Raw genomic sequence first — 25,346 nt, 5'->3', positions numbered from 1 at the left:
TGAAGGTTCTAGGTGACATCACAATCCCTATGGTTACATACACAACAAAGCTGGGTTGTTGTTGTTTACACTCTGCAAGGCCTGTGGAAGTGAGTGACATCATAGCACTGTAGTTCTGAGGGTTCTAGATGGATGCAACAATCTCCTGTTGCTTCTATGAAGGCCATAATAGACGACATCACCAAACAGCTCCATAGTCACATACACAGCAAAGGAGAGATGTTGTTTACACCTAGTGATGTCAGTGGTATTGAGTGACATCACAGCACAGTGCTAAGGCTCCTGGGCCTGGACACAGCAGCGGCTGCAATATCTCAACGGAGAATACGTTTATATATATGTGTGTGTGTGCGCGTATATATATATATATATATATATATATATATATTTCTCCGCCGAAATCACTTTTAAACCCATTTCCACCTTTTTTTCCCTTCTCTTCCTCTTACTTTTTTTTCACGTTTTTTTACGTTTTTCTCCTTTTCGCCTCTTTTCTGGGCGTATTATTCTTCTTTTTCTTCTTTTTTTTCGTCTAATGCATACCCCATCAGTGCAGCAATGCTTATTCAATACCGCCAGCAGATGGAGACACTGGGGGATAATTTTCTAAGGATTTATACTGATTTTTCCTGTCTGAATTTGTCGCACAGAAAGTTGCAGGCCAAATATGTGTGACATTTCTGCGACTTTAGCTTCTAGAGCATTTTTACAACATTATACATAGGTGCTGAATACATAAAAAGCGACTGTTCAGCGACAGACAAGTCGCATCGGCTGAAAGTAGGCCAGAATGTCAGTCCATGTTGGAGCAGGTTTAGATACAGTCTAAAGCATAGATCTCAAAGTCTGTGCACAGAATTTAGCAAGGGCCTCGCACCTTCTGATGCATCAGGTAGGTGCACTATAGCATAGCCTAACCCTCTGTACTTTGGTCTATATTGATGCGGGACATAGACAGCCAGCTGATGACCAATCCATTAGTGCAATGGATGGCTGGAAGCATTTGTCTTTGCCTTTGCAATACCACAGAAGCAATGCATGGTCAATGTACAGCAATGACACACCTGTGTGAACAGCCAGGAGACCCCCCCATGTTATGTTACATAGTTACATAGTTAGTACGGTCGAAAAAAGACATATGTCCATCAAGTTCAACCAGGGAATTAAGGGGTAGGGGTGTGGCGCGATATTGGGGAAGGGATGAGATTTTATATTTCTTCATAAGCATTAATCTTATTTTGTCAATTAGGAACATTCAGCACCCACCCGCTATCAAGGCAGCTGCCTATCATGTCATGCCCTACCTGCACAGGTATGCTGGCTACTCAAATGATCCAATTAAGGAGGCCATTTAGTCAGCAGCAGCAGAAGTCCTGTGCCTGGACGCTCCAACAGCGGCCAGACACAAGCAGAAGCAGCAGAAGCAGCAGCAGCACCACCTTTTGTTTTTTGGCTGCAGCAGCAGCAGCAGCAGCAAGGCCCACAGGGCTGGCTAGCTGGCTAGCCAGCAAGCAGGTAGCAATGAAAGTAGGAATCTTTCTTTTTAACCCTGTAAGGGGGTGGTGCACTGTACCCGAAGATACTGCCATATCGGGTCAATGCATAGGGCGACGGAAGCAAGCTTCGAAATCGGCCCCCGTTCTCAAAAATCCATTTAATATATGGTCCCCAGATAGGGGACGTATCAGATATTAAACTGATAAGAACAGATACTACACTTGATCTTAGCCAAAAGGCCGAGAAGCGATAACCGTGAAAGGGGCGGGCCCAACATGGTCCCCTTCATGGGCACTATCACTGCTTGCTGTCAGGGAGGCTGCCAGACAATTTTCCATGCACACTCTGGGCTGGGGGGCAGTCAACCACCAGTACACACAGCAGAACCTAAACCCATACCATTATTGCTAAGCAGCAAGACAGGGGCCCATTGCACTCCCACGGGGCCTTTTTAAATGCAATCCATAACCCGGATTTGCCAGGAACCCTTCTTACTCCTCCTACTTGCATGTGACACTGGGCTTAGGATCTGCATAGGAAACACACACACAAGCACACACCTACCTTTGTTGCCTGCAGATGCCTCCTTGGCTGTCCCCAAACGGTATCAAACCAACACCCACGGGAAGCTGTAAGCATAGAGGACATGCCTGCACCCCATTGGACTTACCTGTGTGGGTTAAATCCGGGTTATTTGACAACCTATGGCGGTGATGGTTCTGCTCAGGCAGAGCAGTGCTGATGCTCCTCATAAAGCTGTCGCTGCTGTGAAGGTTCTAGGTGACATCACAATCCCTATGGTTACATACACAACAAAGCTGGGTTGTTGTTGTTTACACTCTGCAAGGCCTGTGGAAGTGAGTGACATCATAGCACTGTAGTTCTGAGGGTTCTAGATGGATGCAACAATCTCCTGTTGCTTCTATGAAGGCCATAATAGACGACATCACCAAACAGCTCCATAGTCACATACACAGCAAAGGAGAGATGTTGTTTACACCTAGTGATGTCAGTGGTATTGAGTGACATCACAGCACAGTGCTAAGGCTCCTGGGCCTGGACACAGCAGCGGCTGCAATATCTCAACGGAGAATACGTTTATATATATGTGTGTGTGTGCGCGTATATATATATATATATATATATATATATATATATATATATTTCTCCGCCGAAATCACTTTTAAACCCATTTCCACCTTTTTTTCCCTTCTCTTCCTCTTACTTTTTTTTCACGTTTTTTTACGTTTTTCTCCTTTTCGCCTCTTTTCTGGGCGTATTATTCTTCTTTTTCTTCTTTTTTTTCGTCTAATGCATACCCCATCAGTGCAGCAATGCTTATTCAATACCGCCAGCAGATGGAGACACTGGGGGATAATTTTCTAAGGATTTATACTGATTTTTCCTGTCTGAATTTGTCGCACAGAAAGTTGCAGGCCAAATATGTGTGACATTTCTGCGACTTTAGCTTCTAGAGCATTTTTACAACATTATACATAGGTGCTGAATACATAAAAAGCGACTGTTCAGCGACAGACAAGTCGCATCGGCTGAAAGTAGGCCAGAATGTCAGTCCATGTTGGAGCAGGTTTAGATACAGTCTAAAGCATAGATCTCAAAGTCTGTGCACAGAATTTAGCAAGGGCCTCGCACCTTCTGATGCATCAGGTAGGTGCACTATAGCATAGCCTAACCCTCTGTACTTTGGTCTATATTGATGCGGGACATAGACAGCCAGCTGATGACCAATCCATTAGTGCAATGGATGGCTGGAAGCATTTGTCTTTGCCTTTGCAATACCACAGAAGCAATGCATGGTCAATGTACAGCAATGACACACCTGTGTGAACAGCCAGGAGACCCCCCCATGTTATGTTACATAGTTACATAGTTAGTACGGTCGAAAAAAGACATATGTCCATCAAGTTCAACCAGGGAATTAAGGGGTAGGGGTGTGGCGCGATATTGGGGAAGGGATGAGATTTTATATTTCTTCATAAGCATTAATCTTATTTTGTCAATTAGGAACATTCAGCACCCACCCGCTATCAAGGCAGCTGCCTATCATGTCATGCCCTACCTGCACAGGTGTGCTGGCTACTCAAATGATCCAATTAAGGAGGCCATTTAGTCAGCAGCAGCAGAAGTCCTGTGCCTGGACGCTCCAACAGCGGCCAGACACAAGCAGAAGCAGCAGAAGCAGCAGCAGCACCACCTTTTGTTTTTTGGCTGCAGCAGCAGCAGCAGCAGCAAGGCCCACAGGGCTGGCTAGCTGGCTAGCCAGCAAGCAGGTAGCAATGAAAGTAGGAATCTTTCTTTTTAACCCTGTAAGGGGGTGGTGCACTGTACCCGAAGATACTGCCATATCGGGTCAATGCATAGGGCGACGGAAGCAAGCTTCGAAATCGGCCCCCGTTCTCAAAAATCCATTTAATATATGGTCCCCAGATAGGGGACGTATCAGATATTAAACTGATAAGAACAGATACTACACTTGATCTTAGCCAAAAGGCCGAGAAGCGATAACCGTGAAAGGGGCGGGCCCAACAAGGTCCCCTTCATGGGCACTATCACTGCTTGCTGTCAGGGAGGCTGCCAGACAATTTTCCATGCACACTCTGGGCTGGGGGGCAGTCAACCACCAGTACACACAGCAGAACCTAAACCCATACCATTATTGCTAAGCAGCAAGACAGGGGCCCATTGCACTCCCACGGGGCCTTTTTAAATGCAATCCATAACCCGGATTTGCCAGGAACCCTTCTTACTCCTCCTACTTGCATGTGACACTGGGCTTAGGATCTGCATAGGAAACACACACACAAGCACACACCTACCTTTGTTGCCTGCAGATGCCTCCTTGGCTGTCCCCAAACGGTATCAAACCAACACCCACGGGAAGCTGTAAGCATAGAGGACATGCCTGCACCCCATTGGACTTACCTGTGTGGGTTAAATCCGGGTTATTTGACAACCTATGGCGGTGATGGTTCTGCTCAGGCAGAGCAGTTCTGATGCTCCTCATAAAGCTGTCGCTGCTGTGAAGGTTCTAGGTGACATCACAATCCCTATGGTTACATACACAACAAAGCTGGGTTGTTGTTGTTTACACTCTGCAAGGCCTGTGGAAGTGAGTGACATCATAGCACTGTAGTTCTGAGGGTTCTAGATGGATGCAACAATCTCCTGTTGCTTCTATGAAGGCCATAATAGACGACATCACCAAACAGCTCCATAGTCACATACACAGCAAAGGAGAGATGTTGTTTACACCTAGTGATGTCAGTGGTATTGAGTGACATCACAGCACAGTGCTAAGGCTCCTGGGCCTGGACACAGCAGCGGCTGCAATATCTCAACGGAGAATACGTTTATATATATGTGTGTGTGTGCGCGTATATATATATATATATATATATATATATATATTTCTCCGCCGAAATCACTTTTAAACCCATTTCCACCTTTTTTTCCCTTCTCTTCCTCTTACTTTTTTTTCACGTTTTTTTACGTTTTTCTCCTTTTCGCCTCTTTTCTGGGCGTATTATTCTTCTTTTTCTTCTTTTTTTTCGTCTAATGCATACCCCATCAGTGCAGCAATGCTTATTCAATACCGCCAGCAGATGGAGACACTGGGGGATAATTTTCTAAGGATTTATACTGATTTTTCCTGTCTGAATTTGTCGCACAGAAAGTTGCAGGCCAAATATGTGTGACATTTCTGCGACTTTAGCTTCTAGAGCATTTTTACAACATTATACATAGGTGCTGAATACATAAAAAGCGACTGTTCAGCGACAGACAAGTCGCATCGGCTGAAAGTAGGCCAGAATGTCAGTCCATGTTGGAGCAGGTTTAGATACAGTCTAAAGCATAGATCTCAAAGTCTGTGCACAGAATTTAGCAAGGGCCTCGCACCTTCTGATGCATCAGGTAGGTGCACTATAGCATAGCCTAACCCTCTGTACTTTGGTCTATATTGATGCGGGACATAGACAGCCAGCTGATGACCAATCCATTAGTGCAATGGATGGCTGGAAGCATTTGTCTTTGCCTTTGCAATACCACAGAAGCAATGCATGGTCAATGTACAGCAATGACACACCTGTGTGAACAGCCAGGAGACCCCCCCCATGTTATGTTACATAGTTACATAGTTAGTACGGTCGAAAAAAGACATATGTCCATCAAGTTCAACCAGGGAATTAAGGGGTAGGGGTGTGGCGCGATATTGGGGAAGGGATGAGATTTTATATTTCTTCATAAGCATTAATCTTATTTTGTCAATTAGGAACATTCAGCACCCACCCGCTATCAAGGCAGCTGCCTATCATGTCATGCCCTACCTGCACAGGTGTGCTGGCTACTCAAATGATCCAATTAAGGAGGCCATTTAGTCAGCAGCAGCAGAAGTCCTGTGCCTGGACGCTCCAACAGCGGCCAGACACAAGCAGAAGCAGCAGAAGCAGCAGCAGCACCACCTTTTGTTTTTTGGCTGCAGCAGCAGCAGCAGCAGCAGCAGCAAGGCCCACAGGGCTGGCTAGCTGGCTAGCCAGCAAGCAGGTAGCAATGAAAGTAGGAATCTTTCTTTTTAACCCTTTAAGGGGGTGGTGCACTGTACCCGAAGATACTGCCATATCGGGTCAATGCATAGGGCGACGGAAGCAAGCTTCGAAATCGGCCCCCGTTCTCAAAAATCCATTTAATATATGGTCCCCAGATAGGGGACGTATCAGATATTAAACTGATAAGAACAGATACTACACTTGATCTTAGCCAAAAGGCCGAGAAGCGATAACCGTGAAAGGGGCGGGCCCAACAAGGTCCCCTTCATGGGCACTATCACTGCTTGCTGTCAGGGAGGCTGCCAGACAATTTTCCATGCACACTCTGGGCTGGGGGGCAGTCAACCACCAGTACACACAGCAGAACCTAAACCCATACCATTATTGCTAAGCAGCAAGACAGGGGCCCATTGCACTCCCACGGGGCCTTTTTAAATGCAATCCATAACCCGGATTTGCCAGGAACCCTTCTTACTCCTCCTACTTGCATGTGACACTGGGCTTAGGATCTGCATAGGAAACACACACACAAGCACACACCTACCTTTGTTGCCTGCAGATGCCTCCTTGGCTGTCCCCAAACGGTATCAAACCAACACCCACGGGAAGCTGTAAGCATAGAGGACATGCCTGCACCCCATTGGACTTACCTGTGTGGGTTAAATCCGGGTTATTTGACAACCTATGGCGGTGATGGTTCTGCTCAGGCAGAGCAGTGCTGATGCTCCTCATAAAGCTGTCGCTGCTGTGAAGGTTCTAGGTGACATCACAATCCCTATGGTTACATACACAACAAAGCTGGGTTGTTGTTGTTTACACTCTGCAAGGCCTGTGGAAGTGAGTGACATCATAGCACTGTAGTTCTGAGGGTTCTAGATGGATGCAACAATCTCCTGTTGCTTCTATGAAGGCCATAATAGACGACATCACCAAACAGCTCCATAGTCACATACACAGCAAAGGAGAGATGTTGTTTACACCTAGTGATGTCAGTGGTATTGAGTGACATCACAGCACAGTGCTAAGGCTCCTGGGCCTGGACACAGCAGCGGCTGCAATATCTCAACGGAGAATACGTTTATATATATGTGTGTGTGTGCGCGTATATATATATATATATATATATATATATATATATATATATATATTTCTCCGCCGAAATCACTTTTAAACCCATTTCCACCTTTTTTTCCCTTCTCTTCCTCTTACTTTTTTTTCACGTTTTTTTACGTTTTTCTCCTTTTCGCCTCTTTTCTGGGCGTATTATTCTTCTTTTTCTTCTTTTTTTTCGTCTAATGCATACCCCATCAGTGCAGCAATGCTTATTCAATACCGCCAGCAGATGGAGACACTGGGGGATAATTTTCTAAGGATTTATACTGATTTTTCCTGTCTGAATTTGTCGCACAGAAAGTTGCAGGCCAAATATGTGTGACATTTCTGCGACTTTAGCTTCTAGAGCATTTTTACAACATTATACATAGGTGCTGAATACATAAAAAGCGACTGTTCAGCGACAGACAAGTCGCATCGGCTGAAAGTAGGCCAGAATGTCAGTCCATGTTGGAGCAGGTTTAGATACAGTCTAAAGCATAGATCTCAAAGTCTGTGCACAGAATTTAGCAAGGGCCTCGCACCTTCTGATGCATCAGGTAGGTGCACTATAGCATAGCCTAACCCTCTGTACTTTGGTCTATATTGATGCGGGACATAGACAGCCAGCTGATGACCAATCCATTAGTGCAATGGATGGCTGGAAGCATTTGTCTTTGCCTTTGCAATACCACAGAAGCAATGCATGGTCAATGTACAGCAATGACACACCTGTGTGAACAGCCAGGAGACCCCCCCATGTTATGTTACATAGTTACATAGTTAGTACGGTCGAAAAAAGACATATGTCCATCAAGTTCAACCAGGGAATTAAGGGGTAGGGGTGTGGCGCGATATTGGGGAAGGGATGAGATTTTATATTTCTTCATAAGCATTAATCTTATTTTGTCAATTAGGAACATTCAGCACCCACCCGCTATCAAGGCAGCTGCCTATCATGTCATGCCCTACCTGCACAGGTGTGCTGGCTACTCAAATGATCCAATTAAGGAGGCCATTTAGTCAGCAGCAGCAGAAGTCCTGTGCCTGGACGCTCCAACAGCGGCCAGACACAAGCAGAAGCAGCAGAAGCAGCAGCAGCACCACCTTTTGTTTTTTGGCTGCAGCAGCAGCAGCAGCAAGGCCCACAGGGCTGGCTAGCTGGCTAGCCAGCAAGCAGGTAGCAATGAAAGTAGGAATCTTTCTTTTTAACCCTGTAAGGGGGTGGTGCACTGTACCCGAAGATACTGCCATATCGGGTCAATGCATAGGGCGACGGAAGCAAGCTTCGAAATCGGCCCCCGTTCTCAAAAATCCATTTAATATATGGTCCCCAGATAGGGGACGTATCAGATATTAAACTGATAAGAACAGATACTACACTTGATCTTAGCCAAAAGGCCGAGAAGCGATAACCGTGAAAGGGGCGGGCCCAACATGGTCCCCTTCATGGGCACTATCACTGCTTGCTGTCAGGGAGGCTGCCAGACAATTTTCCATGCACACTCTGGGCTGGGGGGCAGTCAACCACCAGTACACACAGCAGAACCTAAACCCATACCATTATTGCTAAGCAGCAAGACAGGGGCCCATTGCACTCCCACGGGGCCTTTTTAAATGCAATCCATAACCCGGATTTGCCAGGAACCCTTCTTACTCCTCCTACTTGCATGTGACACTGGGCTTAGGATCTGCATAGGAAACACACACACAAGCACACACCTACCTTTGTTGCCTGCAGATGCCTCCTTGGCTGTCCCCAAACGGTATCAAACCAACACCCACGGGAAGCTGTAAGCATAGAGGACATGCCTGCACCCCATTGGACTTACCTGTGTGGGTTAAATCCGGGTTATTTGACAACCTATGGCGGTGATGGTTCTGCTCAGGCAGAGCAGTGCTGATGCTCCTCATAAAGCTGTCGCTGCTGTGAAGGTTCTAGGTGACATCACAATCCCTATGGTTACATACACAACAAAGCTGGGTTGTTGTTGTTTACACTCTGCAAGGCCTGTGGAAGTGAGTGACATCATAGCACTGTAGTTCTGAGGGTTCTAGATGGATGCAACAATCTCCTGTTGCTTCTATGAAGGCCATAATAGACGACATCACCAAACAGCTCCATAGTCACATACACAGCAAAGGAGAGATGTTGTTTACACCTAGTGATGTCAGTGGTATTGAGTGACATCACAGCACAGTGCTAAGGCTCCTGGGCCTGGACACAGCAGCGGCTGCAATATCTCAACGGAGAATACGTTTATATATATGTGTGTGTGTGCGCGTATATATATATATATATATATATATATATATATATATATATATATATATTTCTCCGCCGAAATCACTTTTAAACCCATTTCCACCTTTTTTTCCCTTCTCTTCCTCTTACTTTTTTTTCACGTTTTTTTACGTTTTTCTCCTTTTCGCCTCTTTTCTGGGCGTATTATTCTTCTTTTTCTTCTTTTTTTTCGTCTAATGCATACCCCATCAGTGCAGCAATGCTTATTCAATACCGCCAGCAGATGGAGACACTGGGGGATAATTTTCTAAGGATTTATACTGATTTTTCCTGTCTGAATTTGTCGCACAGAAAGTTGCAGGCCAAATATGTGTGACATTTCTGCGACTTTAGCTTCTAGAGCATTTTTACAACATTATACATAGGTGCTGAATACATAAAAAGCGACTGTTCAGCGACAGACAAGTCGCATCGGCTGAAAGTAGGCCAGAATGTCAGTCCATGTTGGAGCAGGTTTAGATACAGTCTAAAGCATAGATCTCAAAGTCTGTGCACAGAATTTAGCAAGGGCCTCGCACCTTCTGATGCATCAGGTAGGTGCACTATAGCATAGCCTAACCCTCTGTACTTTGGTCTATATTGATGCGGGACATAGACAGCCAGCTGATGACCAATCCATTAGTGCAATGGATGGCTGGAAGCATTTGTCTTTGCCTTTGCAATACCACAGAAGCAATGCATGGTCAATGTACAGCAATGACACACCTGTGTGAACAGCCAGGAGACCCCCCCATGTTATGTTACATAGTTACATAGTTAGTACGGTCGAAAAAAGACATATGTCCATCAAGTTCAACCAGGGAATTAAGGGGTAGGGGTGTGGCGCGATATTGGGGAAGGGATGAGATTTTATATTTCTTCATAAGCATTAATCTTATTTTGTCAATTAGGAACATTCAGCACCCACCCGCTATCAAGGCAGCTGCCTATCATGTCATGCCCTACCTGCACAGGTGTGCTGGCTACTCAAATGATCCAATTAAGGAGGCCATTTAGTCAGCAGCAGCAGAAGTCCTGTGCCTGGACGCTCCAACAGCGGCCAGACACAAGCAGAAGCAGCAGAAGCAGCAGCAGCACCACCTTTTGTTTTTTGGCTGCAGCAGCAGCAGCAGCAGCAAGGCCCACAGGGCTGGCTAGCTGGCTAGCCAGCAAGCAGGTAGCAATGAAAGTAGGAATCTTTCTTTTTAACCCTGTAAGGGGGTGGTGCACTGTACCCGCAGATACTGCCATATCGGGTCAATGCATAGGGCGACGGAAGCAAGCTTCGAAATCGGCCCCCGTTCTCAAAAATCCATTTAATATATGGTCCCCAGATAGGGGACGTATCAGATATTAAACTGATAAGAACAGATACTACACTTGATCTTAGCCAAAAGGCCGAGAAGCGATAACCGTGAAAGGGGCGGGCCCAACAAGGTCCCCTTCATGGGCACTATCACTGCTTGCTGTCAGGGAGGCTGCCAGACAATTTTCCATGCACACTCTGGGCTGGGGGGCAGTCAACCACCAGTACACACAGCAGAACCTAAACCCATACCATTATTGCTAAGCAGCAAGACAGGGGCCCATTGCACTCCCACGGGGCCTTTTTAAATGCAATCCATAACCCGGATTTGCCAGGAACCCTTCTTACTCCTCCTACTTGCATGTGACACTGGGCTTAGGATCTGCATAGGAAACACACACACAAGCACACACCTACCTTTGTTGCCTGCAGATGCCTCCTTGGCTGTCCCCAAACGGTATCAAACCAACACCCACGGGAAGCTGTAAGCATAGAGGACATGCCTGCACCCCATTGGACTTACCTGTGTGGGTTAAATCCGGGTTATTTGACAACCTATGGCGGTGATGGTTCTGCTCAGGCAGAGCAGTTCTGATGCTCCTCATAAAGCTGTCGCTGCTGTGAAGGTTCTAGGTGACATCACAATCCCTATGGTTACATACACAACAAAGCTGGGTTGTTGTTGTTTACACTCTGCAAGGCCTGTGGAAGTGAGTGACATCATAGCACTGTAGTTCTGAGGGTTCTAGATGGATGCAACAATCTCCTGTTGCTTCTATGAAGGCCATAATAGACGACATCACCAAACAGCTCCATAGTCACATACACAGCAAAGGAGAGATGTTGTTTACACCTAGTGATGTCAGTGGTATTGAGTGACATCACAGCACAGTGCTAAGGCTCCTGGGCCTGGACACAGCAGCGGCTGCAATATCTCAACGGAGAATACGTTTATATATATGTGTGTGTGTGCGCGTATATATATATATATATATATATATATATATATATTTCTCCGCCGAAATCACTTTTAAACCCATTTCCACCTTTTTTTCCCTTCTCTTCCTCTTACTTTTTTTTCACGTTTTTTTACGTTTTTCTCCTTTTCGCCTCTTTTCTGGGCGTATTATTCTTCTTTTTCTTCTTTTTTTTCGTCTAATGCATACCCCATCAGTGCAGCAATGCTTATTCAATACCGCCAGCAGATGGAGACACTGGGGGATAATTTTCTAAGGATTTATACTGATTTTTCCTGTCTGAATTTGTCGCACAGAAAGTTGCAGGCCAAATATGTGTGACATTTCTGCGACTTTAGCTTCTAGAGCATTTTTACAACATTATACATAGGTGCTGAATACATAAAAAGCGACTGTTCAGCGACAGACAAGTCGCATCGGCTGAAAGTAGGCCAGAATGTCAGTCCATGTTGGAGCAGGTTTAGATACAGTCTAAAGCATAGATCTCAAAGTCTGTGCACAGAATTTAGCAAGGGCCTCGCACCTTCTGATGCATCAGGTAGGTGCACTATAGCATAGCCTAACCCTCTGTACTTTGGTCTATATTGATGCGGGACATAGACAGCCAGCTGATGACCAATCCATTAGTGCAATGGATGGCTGGAAGCATTTGTCTTTGCCTTTGCAATACCACAGAAGCAATGCATGGTCAATGTACAGCAATGACACACCTGTGTGAACAGCCAGGAGACCCCCCCATGTTATGTTACATAGTTACATAGTTAGTACGGTCGAAAAAAGACATATGTCCATCAAGTTCAACCAGGGAATTAAGGGGTAGGGGTGTGGCGCGATATTGGGGAAGGGATGAGATTTTATATTTCTTCATAAGCATTAATCTTATTTTGTCAATTAGGAACATTCAGCACCCACCCGCTATCAAGGCAGCTGCCTATCATGTCATGCCCTACCTGCACAGGTGTGCTGGCTACTCAAATGATCCAATTAAGGAGGCCATTTAGTCAGCAGCAGCAGAAGTCCTGTGCCTGGACGCTCCAACAGCGGCCAGACACAAGCAGAAGCAGCAGAAGCAGCAGCAGCACCACCTTTTGTTTTTTGGCTGCAGCAGCAGCAGCAGCAGCAAGGCCCACAGGGCTGGCTAGCTGGCTAGCCAGCAAGCAGGTAGCAATGAAAGTAGGAATCTTTCTTTTTAACCCTGTAAGGGGGTGGTGCACTGTACCCGAAGATACTGCCATATCGGGTCAATGCATAGGGCGACGGAAGCAAGCTTCGAAATCGGCCCCCGTTCTCAAAAATCCATTTAATATATGGTCCCCAGATAGGGGACGTATCAGATATTAAACTGATAAGAACAGATACTACACTTGATCTTAGCCAAAAGGCCGAGAAGCGATAACCGTGAAAGGGGCGGGCCCAACAAGGTCCCCTTCATGGGCACTATCACTGCTTGCTGTCAGGGAGGCTGCCAGACAATTTTCCATGCACACTCTGGGCTGGGGGGCAGTCAACCACCAGTACACACAGCAGAACCTAAACCCATACCATTATTGCTAAGCAGCAAGACAGGGGCCCATTGCACTCCCACGGGGCCTTTTTAAATGCAATCCATAACCCGGATTTGCCAGGAACCCTTCTTACTCCTCCTACTTGCATGTGACACTGGGCTTAGGATCTGCATAGGAAACACACACACACAAGCACACACCTACCTTTGTTGCCTGCAGATGCCTCCTTGGCTGTCCCCAAACGGTATCAAACCAACACCCACGGGAAGCTGTAAGCATAGAGGACATGCCTGCACCCCATTGGACTTACCTGTGTGGGTTAAATCCGGGTTATTTGACAACCTATGGCGGTGATGGTTCTGCTCAGGCAGAGCAGTGCTGATGCTCCTCATAAAGCTGTCGCTGCTGTGAAGGTTCTAGGTGACATCACAATCCCTATGGTTACATACACAACAAAGCTGGGTTGTTGTTGTTTACACTCTGCAAGGCCTGTGGAAGTGAGTGACATCATAGCACTGTAGTTCTGAGGGTTCTAGATGGATGCAACAATCTCCTGTTGCTTCTATGAAGGCCATAATAGACGACATCACCAAACAGCTCCATAGTCACATACACAGCAAAGGAGAGATGTTGTTTACACCTAGTGATGTCAGTGGTATTGAGTGACATCACAGCACAGTGCTAAGGCTCCTGGGCCTGGACACAGCAGCGGCTGCAATATCTCAACGGAGAATACGTTTATATATATGTGTGTGTGTGCGCGTATATATATATATATATATATATATATATATATATATATATATATATTTCTCCGCCGAAATCACTTTTAAACCCATTTCCACCTTTTTTTCCCTTCTCTTCCTCTTACTTTTTTTTCACGTTTTTTTACGTTTTTCTCCTTTTCGCCTCTTTTCTGGGCGTATTATTCTTCTTTTTCTTCTTTTTTTTCGTCTAATGCATACCCCATCAGTGCAGCAATGCTTATTCAATACCGCCAGCAGATGGAGACACTGGGGGATAATTTTCTAAGGATTTATACTGATTTTTCCTGTCTGAATTTGTCGCACAGAAAGTTGCAGGCCAAATATGTGTGACATTTCTGCGACTTTAGCTTCTAGAGCATTTTTACAACATTATACATAGGTGCTGAATACATAAAAAGCGACTGTTCAGCGACAGACAAGTCGCATCGGCTGAAAGTAGGCCAGAATGTCAGTCCATGTTGGAGCAGGTTTAGATACAGTCTAAAGCATAGATCTCAAAGTCTGTGCACAGAATTTAGCAAGGGCCTCGCACCTTCTGATGCATCAGGTAGGTGCACTATAGCATAGCCTAACCCTCTGTACTTTGGTCTATATTGATGCGGGACATAGACAGCCAGCTGATGACCAATCCATTAGTGCAATGGATGGCTGGAAGCATTTGTCTTTGCCTTTGCAATACCACAGAAGCAATGCATGGTCAATGTACAGCAATGACACACCTGTGTGAACAGCCAGGAGACCCCCCCATGTTATGTTACATAGTTACATAGTTAGTACGGTCGAAAAAAGACATATGTCCATCAAGTTCAACCAGGGAATTAAGGGGTAGGGGTGTGGCGCGATATTGGGGAAGGGATGAGATTTTATATTTCTTCATAAGCATTAATCTTATTTTGTCAATTAGGAACATTCAGCACCCACCCGCTATCAAGGCAGCTGCCTATCATGTCATGCCCTACCTGCACAGGTGTGCTGGCTACTCAAATGATCCAATTAAGGAGGCCATTTAGTCAGCAGCAGCAGAAGTCCTGTGCCTGGACGCTCCAACAGCGGCCAGACACAAGCAGAAGCAGCAGAAGCAGCAGCAGCACCACCTTTTGTTTTTTGGCTGCAGCAGCAGCAGCAGCAAGGCCCACAGGGCTGGCTAGCTGGCTAGCCAGCAAGCAGGTAGCAATGAAAGTAGGAATCTTTCTTTTTAACCCTGTAAGGGGGTGGTGCACTGTACCCGAAGATACTGCCATATCGGGTCAATGCATAGGGCGACGGAAGCAAGCTTCGAAATCGGCCCCCGTTCTCAAAAATCCATTTAATATATGGTCCCCAGATAGGGGACGTATCAGATATTAAACTGATAAGAACAGATACTACACTTGATCTTAGACAAAAGGCCGAGAAGCGATAACCGTGAAAGGGGCGGGCCCAACAAGGTCCCCTTCATGGGCACTATCACTGCTTGCTGTCAGGGAGGCTGCCAGACAATTTTCCATGCACACTCTGGGCTGGGGGGCAGTCAACCACCAGTACACACAGCAGAACCTAAACCCATACCATTATTGCTAAGCAGCAAGACAGGGGCCCATTGCACTCCCACGGGGCCTTTTTAAATGCAATCCATAACCCGGATTTGCCAGGAACCCTTCTTACTCCTCCTACTTGCATGTGACACTGGGCTTAGGATCTGCATAGGAAACACACACACAAGCACACACCTACCTTTGTTGCCTGCAGATGCCTCCTTGGCTGTCCCCAAACGGTATCAAACCAACACCCACGGGAAGCTGTAAGCATAGAGGACATGCCTGCACCCCATTGGACTTACCTGTGTGGGTTAAATCCGGGTTATTTGACAACCTATGGCGGTGATGGTTCTGCTCAGGCAGAGCAGTGCTGATGCTCCTCATAAAGCTGTCGCTGCTGTGAAGGTTCTAGGTGACATCACAATCCCTATGGTTACATACACAACAAAGCTGGGTTGTTGTTGTTTACACTCTGCAAGGCCTGTGGAAGTGAGTGACATCATAGCACTGTAGTTCTGAGGGTTCTAGATGGATGCAACAATCTCCTGTTGCTTCTATGAAGGCCATAATAGACGACATCACCAAACAGCTCCATAGTCACATACACAGCAAAGGAGAGATGTTGTTTACACCTAGTGATGTCAGTGGTATTGAGTGACATCACAGCACAGTGCTAAGGCTCCTGGGCCTGGACACAGCAGCGGCTGCAATATCTCAACGGAGAATACGTTTATATATATGTGTGTGTGTGCGCGTATATATATATATATATATATATATATATATATATATATATATATTTCTCCGCCGAAATCACTTTTAAACCCATTTCCACCTTTTTTTCCCTTCTCTTCCTCTTACTTTTTTTTCACGTTTTTTTACGTTTTTCTCCTTTTCGCCTCTTTTCTGGGCGTATTATTCTTCTTTTTCTTCTTTTTTTTTCGTCTAATGCATACCCCATCAGTGCAGCAATGCTTATTCAATACCGCCAGCAGATGGAGACACTGGGGGATAATTTTCTAAGGATTTATACTGATTTTTCCTGTCTGAATTTGTCGCACAGAAAGTTGCAGGCCAAATATGTGTGACATTTCTGCGACTTTAGCTTCTAGAGCATTTTTACAACATTATACATAGGTGCTGAATACATTAAAAGCGACTGTTCAGCGACAGACAAGTCGCATCGGCTGAAAGTAGGCCAGAATGTCAGTCCATGTTGGAGCAGGTTTAGATACAGTCTAAAGCATAGATCTCAAAGTCTGTGCACAGAATTTAGCAAGGGCCTCGCACCTTCTGATGCATCAGGTAGGTGCACTATAGCATAGCCTAACCCTCTGTACTTTGGTCTATATTGATGCGGGACATAGACAGCCAGCTGATGACCAATCCATTAGTGCAATGGATGGCTGGAAGCATTTGTCTTTGCCTTTGCAATACCACAGAAGCAATGCATGGTCAATGTACAGCAATGACACACCTGTGTGAACAGCCAGGAGACCCCCCCATGTTATGTTACATAGTTACATAGTTAGTACGGTCGAAAAAAGACATATGTCCATCAAGTTCAACCAGGGAATTAAGGGGTAGGGGTGTGGCGCGATATTGGGGAAGGGATGAGATTTTATATTTCTTCATAAGCATTAATCTTATTTTGTCAATTAGGAACATTCAGCACCCACCCGCTATCAAGGCAGCTGCCTATCATGTCATGCCCTACCTGCACAGGTGTGCTGGCTACTCAAATGATCCAATTAAGGAGGCCATTTAGTCAGCAGCAGCAGAAGTCCTGTGCCTGGACGCTCCAACAGCGGCCAGACACAAGCAGAAGCAGCAGAAGCAGCAGCAGCACCACCTTTTGTTTTTTGGCTGCAGCAGCAGCAGCAGCAGCAGCAGCAGCAAGGCCCACAGGGCTGGCTAGCTGGCTAGCCAGCAAGCAGGTAGCAATGAAAGTAGGAATCTTTCTTTTTAACCCTGTAAGGGGGTGGTGCACTGTACCCGAAGATACTGCCATATCGGGTCAATGCATAGGGCGACGGAAGCAAGCTTCGAAATCGGCCCCTGTTCTCAAAAATCCATTTAATATATGGTCCCCAGATAGGGGACGTATCAGATATTAAACTGATAAGAACAGATACTACACTTGATCTTAGCCAAAAGGCCGAGAAGCGATAACCGTGAAAGGGGCGGGCCCAACAAGGTCCCCTTCATGGGCACTATCACTGCTTGCTGTCAGGGAGGCTGCCAGACAATTTTCCATGCACACTCTGGGCTGGGGGGCAGTCAACCACCAGTACACACAGCAGAACCTAAACCCATACCATTATTGCTAAGCAGCAAGACAGGGGCCCATTGCACTCCCACGGGGCCTTTTTAAATGCAATCCATAACCCGGATTTGCCAGGAACCCTTCTTACTCCTCCTACTTGCATGTGACACTGGGCTTAGGATCTGCATAGGAAACACACACACAAGCACACACCTACCTTTGTTGCCTGCAGATGCCTCCTTGGCTGTCCCCAAACGGTATCAAACCAACACCCACGGGAAGCTGTAAGCATAGAGGACATGCCTGCACCCCATTGGACTTACCTGTGTGGGTTAAATCCGGGTTATTTGACAACCTATGGCGGTGATGGTTCTGCTCAGGCAGAGCAGTGCTGATGCTCCTCATAAAGCTGTCGCTGCTGTGAAGGTTCTAGGTGACATCACAATTGTTACGCCGAGCGCTCCGGGTCCCCGCTCCTCCCCGGAGCGCTCGCTACACTTCCCTCACTGCAGCGCCCCGGTCGGTTCCACGGACCCGGGGCGCTGCGTTACCACCTCCGGCCGGGATGCGATTCGCGATGCGGGTAGCGCCCGCTCGCGATGCGCACCCCGGCTCCCGTACCTTACTCGCTCCCCGTCAGTTCTGTCCCGGCGCGCGCGGCCCCGCTCCCTAGGGCGCGCGCGCGCCGGGTCTTTGCGATTTAAAGGGCCACTGCACCGCTGATTGGTGCAGTGGTTCCAATTAGTGTTTACACCTGTGCACTTCCCTATATCACCTCACTTCCCCTTCACTCCCTCGCCGGATCTTGTTGCCCTAGTGCCAGTGAAAGCGTTCCTTGTGTGTTCCTTGCCTGTGATTCCAGACCTTCTGCCGTTGCCCCTGACTACGATCCTTGCTGCCTGCCCCGACCTTCTGCTACGTCCGACCTTGCTTCTGTCTACTCCCTTGTACCGCGCCTATCTTCAGCAGCCAGAGAGGTTGAGCCGTTGCTAGGGGATACGACCTGGTCACTACCGCCGCAGCAAGACCATCCCGCTTTGCGGCGGGCTCTGGTGAAAACCAGTAGTGACTTAGAACCGATCCTCTAGCACGGTCCACGCCAATCCCTCTCTGGCACAGAGGATCCACTACCTGCCAGCCGGCATCGTGACAACAATCCCTATGGTTACATACACAACAAAGCTGGGTTGTTGTTGTTTACACTCTGCAAGGCCTGTGGAAGTGAGTGACATCATAGCACTGTAGTTCTGAGGGTTCTAGATGGATGCAACAATCTCCTGTTGCTTCTATGAAGGCCATAATAGACGACATCACCAAACAGCTCCATAGTCACATACACAGCAAAGGAGAGATGTTGTTTACACCTAGTGATGTCAGTGGTATTGAGTGACATCACAGCACAGTGCTAAGGCTCCTGGGCCTGGACACAGCAGCGGCTGCAATATCTCAACGGAGAATACGTTTATATATATGTGTGTGTGTGCGCGTATATATATATATATATATATATATATATATATATATATATATATTTCTCCGCCGAAATCACTTTTAAACCCATTTCCACCTTTTTTTCCCTTCTCTTCCTCTTACTTTTTTTTCACGTTTTTTTACGTTTTTCTCCTTTTCGCCTCTTTTCTGGGCGTATTATTCTTCTTTTTCTTCTTTTTTTTCGTCTAATGCATACCCCATCAGTGCAGCAATGCTTATTCAATACCGCCAGCAGATGGAGACACTGGGGGATAATTTTCTAAGGATTTATACTGATTTTTCCTGTCTGAATTTGTCGCACAGAAAGTTGCAGGCCAAATATGTGTGACATTTCTGCGACTTTAGCTTCTAGAGCATTTTTACAACATTATACATAGGTGCTGAATACATAAAAAGCGACTGTTCAGCGACAGACAAGTCGCATCGGCTGAAAGTAGGCCAGAATGTCAGTCCATGTTGGAGCAGGTTTAGATACAGTCTAAAGCATAGATCTCAAAGTCTGTGCACAGAATTTAGCAAGGGCCTCGCACCTTCTGATGCATCAGGTAGGTGCACTATAGCATAGCCTAACCCTCTGTACTTTGGTCTATATTGATGCGGGACATAGACAGCCAGCTGATGACCAATCCATTAGTGCAATGGATGGCTGGAAGCATTTGTCTTTGCCTTTGCAATACCACAGAAGCAATGCATGGTCAATGTACAGCAATGACACACCTGTGTGAACAGCCAGGAGACCCCCCCATGTTATGTTACATAGTTACATAGTTAGTACGGTCGAAAAAAGACATATGTCCATCAAGTTCAACCAGGGAATTAAGGGGTAGGGGTGTGGCGCGATATTGGGGAAGGGATGAGATTTTATATTTCTTCATAAGCATTAATCTTATTTTGTCAATTAGGAACATTCAGCACCCACCCGCTATCAAGGCAGCTGCCTATCATGTCATGCCCTACCTGCACAGGTGTGCTGGCTACTCAAATGATCCAATTAAGGAGGCCATTTAGTCAGCAGCAGCAGAAGTCCTGTGCCTGGACGCTCCAACAGCGGCCAGACACAAGCAGAAGCAGCAGAAGCAGCAGCAGCACCACCTTTTGTTTTTTGGCTGCAGCAGCAGCAGCAGCAGCAGCAAGGCCCACAGGGCTGGCTAGCTGGCTAGCCAGCAAGCAGGTAGCAATGAAAGTAGGAATCTTTCTTTTTAACCCTGTAAGGGGGTGGTGCACTGTACCCGAAGATACTGCCATATCGGGTCAATGCATAGGGCGACGGAAGCAAGCTTCGAAATCGGCCCCCGTTCTCAAAAATCCATTTAATATATGGTCCCCAGATAGGGGACGTATCAGATATTAAACTGATAAGAACAGATACTACACTTGATCTTAGCCAAAAGGCCGAGAAGCGATAACCGTGAAAGGGGCGGGCCCAACAAGGTCCCCTTCATGGGCACTATCACTGCTTGCTGTCAGGGAGGCTGCCAGACAATTTTCCATGCACACTCTGGGCTGGGGGGCAGTCAACCACCAGTACACACAGCAGAACCTAAACCCATACCATTATTGCTAAGCAGCAAGACAGGGGCCCATTGCACTCCCACGGGGCCTTTTTAAATGCAATCCATAACCCGGATTTGCCAGGAACCCTTCTTACTCCTCCTACTTGCATGTGACACTGGGCTTAGGATCTGCATAGGAAACACACACACAAGCACACACCTACCTTTGTTGCCTGCAGATGCCTCCTTGGCTGTCCCCAAACGGTATCAAACCAACACCCACGGGAAGCTGTAAGCATAGAGGACATGCCTGCACCCCATTGGACTTACCTGTGTGGGTTAAATCCGGGTTATTTGACAACCTATGGCGGTGATGGTTCTGCTCAGGCAGAGCAGTGCTGATGCTCCTCATAAAGCTGTCGCTGCTGTGAAGGTTCTAGGTGACATCACAATCCCTATGGTTACATACACAACAAAGCTGGGTTGTTGTTGTTTACACTCTGCAAGGCCTGTGGAAGTGAGTGACATCATAGCACTGTAGTTCTGAGGGTTCTAGATGGATGCAACAATCTCCTGTTGCTTCTATGAAGGCCATAATAGACGACATCACCAAACAGCTCCATAGTCACATACACAGCAAAGGAGAGATGTTGTTTACACCTAGTGATGTCAGTGGTATTGAGTGACATCACAGCACAGTGCTAAGGCTCCTGGGCCTGGACACAGCAGCGGCTGCAATATCTCAACGGAGAATACGTTTATATATATGTGTGTGTGTGCGCGTATATATATATATATATATATATATATATATATATATTTCTCCGCCGAAATCACTTTTAAACCCATTTCCACCTTTTTTTCCCTTCTCTTCCTCTTACTTTTTTTTCACGTTTTTTTACGTTTTTCTCCTTTTCGCCTCTTTTCTGGGCGTATTATTCTTCTTTTTCTTCTTTTTTTTCGTCTAATGCATACCCCATCAGTGCAGCAATGCTTATTCAATACCGCCAGCAGATGGAGACACTGGGGGATAATTTTCTAAGGATTTATACTGATTTTTCCTGTCTGAATTTGTCGCACAGAAAGTTGCAGGCCAAATATGTGTGACATTTCTGCGACTTTAGCTTCTAGAGCATTTTTACAACATTATACATAGGTGCTGAATACATAAAAAGCGACTGTTCAGCGACAGACAAGTCGCATCGGCTGAAAGTAGGCCAGAATGTCAGTCCATGTTGGAGCAGGTTTAGATACAGTCTAAAGCATAGATCTCAAAGTCTGTGCACAGAATTTAGCAAGGGCCTCGCACCTTCTGATGCATCAGGTAGGTGCACTATAGCATAGCCTAACCCTCTGTACTTTGGTCTATATTGATGCGGGACATAGACAGCCAGCTGATGACCAATCCATTAGTGCAATGGATGGCTGGAAGCATTTGTCTTTGCCTTTGCAATACCACAGAAGCAATGCATGGTCAATGTACAGCAATGACACACCTGTGTGAACAGCCAGGAGACCCCCCCATGTTATGTTACATAGTTACATAGTACGGTCGAAAAAAGACATATGTCCATCAAGTTCAACCAGGGAATTAAGGGGTAGGGGTGTGGCGCGATATTGGGGAAGGGATGAGATTTTATATTTCTTCATAAGCATTAATCTTATTTTGTCAATTAGGAACATTCAGCACCCACCCGCTATCAAGGCAGCTGCCTATCATGTCATGCCCTACCTGCACAGGTGTGCTGGCTACTCAATTGATCCAATTAAGGAGGCCATTTAGTCAGCAGCAGCAGAAGTCCTGTGCCTGGACGCTCCAACAGCGGCCAGACACAAGCAGAAGCAGCAGAAGCAGCAGCAGCACCACCTTTTGTTTTTTGGCTGCAGCAGCAGCAGCAGCAGCAAGGCCCACAGGGCTGGCTAGCTGGCTAGCCAGCAAGCAGGTAGCAATGAAAGTAGGAATCTTTCTTTTTAACCCTGTAAGGGGGTGGTGCACTGTACCCGAAGATACTGCCATATCGGGTCAATGCATAGGGCGACGGAAGCAAGCTTCGAAATCGGCCCCCGTTCTCAAAAATCCATTTAATATATGGTCCCCAGATAGGGGACGTATCAGATATTAAACTGATAAGAACAGATACTACACTTGATCTTAGCCAAAAGGCCGAGAAGCGATAACCGTGAAAGGGGCGGGCCCAACAAGGTCCCCTTCATGGGCACTATCACTGCTTGCTGTCAGGGAGGCTGCCAGACAATTTTCCATGCACACTCTGGGCTGGGGGGCAGTCAACCACCAGTACACACAGCAGAACCTAAACCCATACCATTATTGCTAAGCAGCAAGACAGGGGCCCATTGCACTCCCACGGGGCCTTTTTAAATGCAATCCATAACCCGGATTTGCCAGGAACCCTTCTTACTCCTCCTACTTGCATGTGACACTGGGCTTAGGATCTGCATAGGAAACACACACACAAGCACACACCTACCTTTGTTGCCTGCAGATGCCTCCTTGGCTGTCCCCAAACGGTATCAAACCAACACCCACGGGAAGCTGTAAGCATAGAGGACATGCCTGCACCCCATTGGACTTACCTGTGTGGGTTAAATCCGGGTTATTTGACAACCTATGGCGGTGATGGTTCTGCTCAGGCAGAGCAGTGCTGATGCTCCTCATAAAGCTGTCGCTGCTGTGAAGGTTCTAGGTGACATCACAATCCCTATGGTTACATACACAACAAAGCTGGGTTGTTGTTGTTTACACTCTGCAAGGCCTGTGGAAGTGAGTGACATCATAGCACTGTAGTTCTGAGGGTTCTAGATGGATGCAACAATCTCCTGTTGCTTCTATGAAGGCCATAATAGACGACATCACCAAACAGCTCCATAGTCACATACACAGCAAAGGAGAGATGTTGTTTACACCTAGTGATGTCAGTGGTATTGAGTGACATCACAGCACAGTGCTAAGGCTCCTGGGCCTGGACACAGCAGCGGCTGCAATATCTCAACGGAGAATACGTTTATATATATGTGTGTGTGTGCGCGTATATATATATATATATATATATATATATATATATTTCTCCGCCGAAATCACTTTTAAACCCATTTCCACCTTTTTTTCCCTTCTCTTCCTCTTACTTTTTTTTCACGTTTTTTTACGTTTTTCTCCTTTTCGCCTCTTTTCTGGGCGTATTATTCTTCTTTTTCTTCTTTTTTTTCGTCTAATGCATACCCCATCAGTGCAGCAATGCTTATTCAATACCGCCAGCAGATGGAGACACTGGGGGATAATTTTCTAAGGATTTATACTGATTTTTCCTGTCTGAATTTGTCGCACAGAAAGTTGCAGGCCAAATATGTGTGACATTTCTGCGACTTTAGCTTCTAGAGCATTTTTACAACATTATACATAGGTGCTGAATACATAAAAAGCGACTGTTCAGCGACAGACAAGTCGCATCGGCTGAAAGTAGGCCAGAATGTCAGTCCATGTTGGAGCAGGTTTAGATACAGTCTAAAGCATAGATCTCAAAGTCTGTGCACAGAATTTAGCAAGGGCCTCGCACCTTCTGATGCATCAGGTAGGTGCACTATAGCATAGCCTAACCCTCTGTACTTTGGTCTATATTGATGCGGGACATAGACAGCCAGCTGATGACCAATCCATTAGTGCAATGGATGGCTGGAAGCATTTGTCTTTGCCTTTACAATACCACAGAAGCAATGCATGGTCAATGTACAGCAATGACACACCTGTGTGAACAGCCAGGAGACCCCCCCATGTTATGTTACATAGTTACATAGTTAGTACGGTCGAAAAAAGACATATGTCCATCAAGTTCAACCAGGGAATTAAGGGGTAGGGGTGTGGCGCGATATTGGGGAAGGGATGAGATTTTATATTTCTTCATAAGCATTAATCTTATTTTGTCAATTAGGAACATTCAGCACCCACCCGCTATCAAGGCAGCTGCCTATCATGTCATGCCCTACCTGCACAGGTGTGCTGGCTACTCAATTGATCCAATTAAGGAGGCCATTTAGTCAGCAGCAGCAGAAGTCCTGTGCCTGGACGCTCCAACAGCGGCCAGACACAAGCAGAAGCAGCAGAAGCAGCAGCAGCACCACCTTTTGTTTTTTGGCTGCAGCAGCAGCAGCAGCAGCAAGGCCCACAGGGCTGGCTAGCTGGCTAGCCAGCAAGCAGGTAGCAATGAAAGTAGGAATCTTTCTTTTTAACCCTGTAAGGGGGTGGTGCACTGTACCCGAAGATACTGCCATATCGGGTCAATGCATAGGGCGACGGAAGCAAGCTTCGAAATCGGCCCCCGTTCTCAAAAATCCATTTAATATATGGTCCCCAGATAGGGGACGTATCAGATATTAAACTGATAAGAACAGATACTACACTTGATCTTAGCCAAAAGGCCGAGAAGCGATAACCGTGAAAGGGGCGGGCCCAACAAGGTCCCCTTCATGGGCACTATCACTGCTTGCTGTCAGGGAGGCTGCCAGACAATTTTCCATGCACACTCTGGGCTGGGGGGCAGTCAACCACCAGTACACACAGCAGAACCTAAACC

At 46.4% G+C, this 25,346-nt stretch overlaps 11 non-coding genes across 11 annotated transcripts; all 11 read right to left on the bottom strand.

Moving 5' to 3' along the window:
* Positions 1-1,557: 1,557 nt before the first annotated feature.
* LOC130300196 (U2 spliceosomal RNA) lies at positions 1,558-1,748 on the bottom strand. Its single transcript, XR_008851180.1, has one exon. It is a non-coding gene; the product is annotated as a U2 spliceosomal RNA (small nuclear RNA).
* Positions 1,749-3,830: 2,082 nt separating this feature from the next.
* Positions 3,831-4,021, bottom strand: LOC130300195 (U2 spliceosomal RNA). The gene has a single exon (XR_008851179.1). It is a non-coding gene; the product is annotated as a U2 spliceosomal RNA (small nuclear RNA).
* Positions 4,022-6,102: 2,081 nt separating this feature from the next.
* On the bottom strand, positions 6,103-6,293 carry LOC130300193 (U2 spliceosomal RNA). The gene has a single exon (XR_008851177.1). It is a non-coding gene; the product is annotated as a U2 spliceosomal RNA (small nuclear RNA).
* A 2,083-nt stretch (positions 6,294-8,376) lies between these two features.
* On the bottom strand, positions 8,377-8,567 carry LOC130300191 (U2 spliceosomal RNA). Its single transcript, XR_008851176.1, has one exon. It is a non-coding gene; the product is annotated as a U2 spliceosomal RNA (small nuclear RNA).
* A 2,090-nt stretch (positions 8,568-10,657) lies between these two features.
* Positions 10,658-10,848, bottom strand: LOC130300224 (U2 spliceosomal RNA). The gene has a single exon (XR_008851208.1). It is a non-coding gene; the product is annotated as a U2 spliceosomal RNA (small nuclear RNA).
* A 2,076-nt stretch (positions 10,849-12,924) lies between these two features.
* LOC130300190 (U2 spliceosomal RNA) lies at positions 12,925-13,115 on the bottom strand. The gene has a single exon (XR_008851175.1). It is a non-coding gene; the product is annotated as a U2 spliceosomal RNA (small nuclear RNA).
* Positions 13,116-15,202: 2,087 nt separating this feature from the next.
* Positions 15,203-15,393, bottom strand: LOC130300230 (U2 spliceosomal RNA). The gene has a single exon (XR_008851214.1). It is a non-coding gene; the product is annotated as a U2 spliceosomal RNA (small nuclear RNA).
* A 2,096-nt stretch (positions 15,394-17,489) lies between these two features.
* On the bottom strand, positions 17,490-17,680 carry LOC130300181 (U2 spliceosomal RNA). Its single transcript, XR_008851167.1, has one exon. It is a non-coding gene; the product is annotated as a U2 spliceosomal RNA (small nuclear RNA).
* Positions 17,681-20,480: 2,800 nt separating this feature from the next.
* On the bottom strand, positions 20,481-20,671 carry LOC130300189 (U2 spliceosomal RNA). Its single transcript, XR_008851174.1, has one exon. It is a non-coding gene; the product is annotated as a U2 spliceosomal RNA (small nuclear RNA).
* A 2,074-nt stretch (positions 20,672-22,745) lies between these two features.
* LOC130300188 (U2 spliceosomal RNA) lies at positions 22,746-22,936 on the bottom strand. The gene has a single exon (XR_008851173.1). It is a non-coding gene; the product is annotated as a U2 spliceosomal RNA (small nuclear RNA).
* Positions 22,937-25,012: 2,076 nt separating this feature from the next.
* LOC130300187 (U2 spliceosomal RNA) lies at positions 25,013-25,203 on the bottom strand. Its single transcript, XR_008851172.1, has one exon. It is a non-coding gene; the product is annotated as a U2 spliceosomal RNA (small nuclear RNA).
* Between the last annotated feature and the right edge of the window lie 143 nt (positions 25,204-25,346).

The sequence above is a fragment of the Hyla sarda genome, unplaced genomic scaffold, assembly GCF_029499605.1.
Source record: "Hyla sarda isolate aHylSar1 unplaced genomic scaffold, aHylSar1.hap1 scaffold_1070, whole genome shotgun sequence".
NCBI classification, from domain to species: domain Eukaryota; kingdom Metazoa; phylum Chordata; class Amphibia; order Anura; family Hylidae; genus Hyla; species Hyla sarda.
This window is presented reverse-complemented; position numbering and strand designations above follow the sequence as displayed.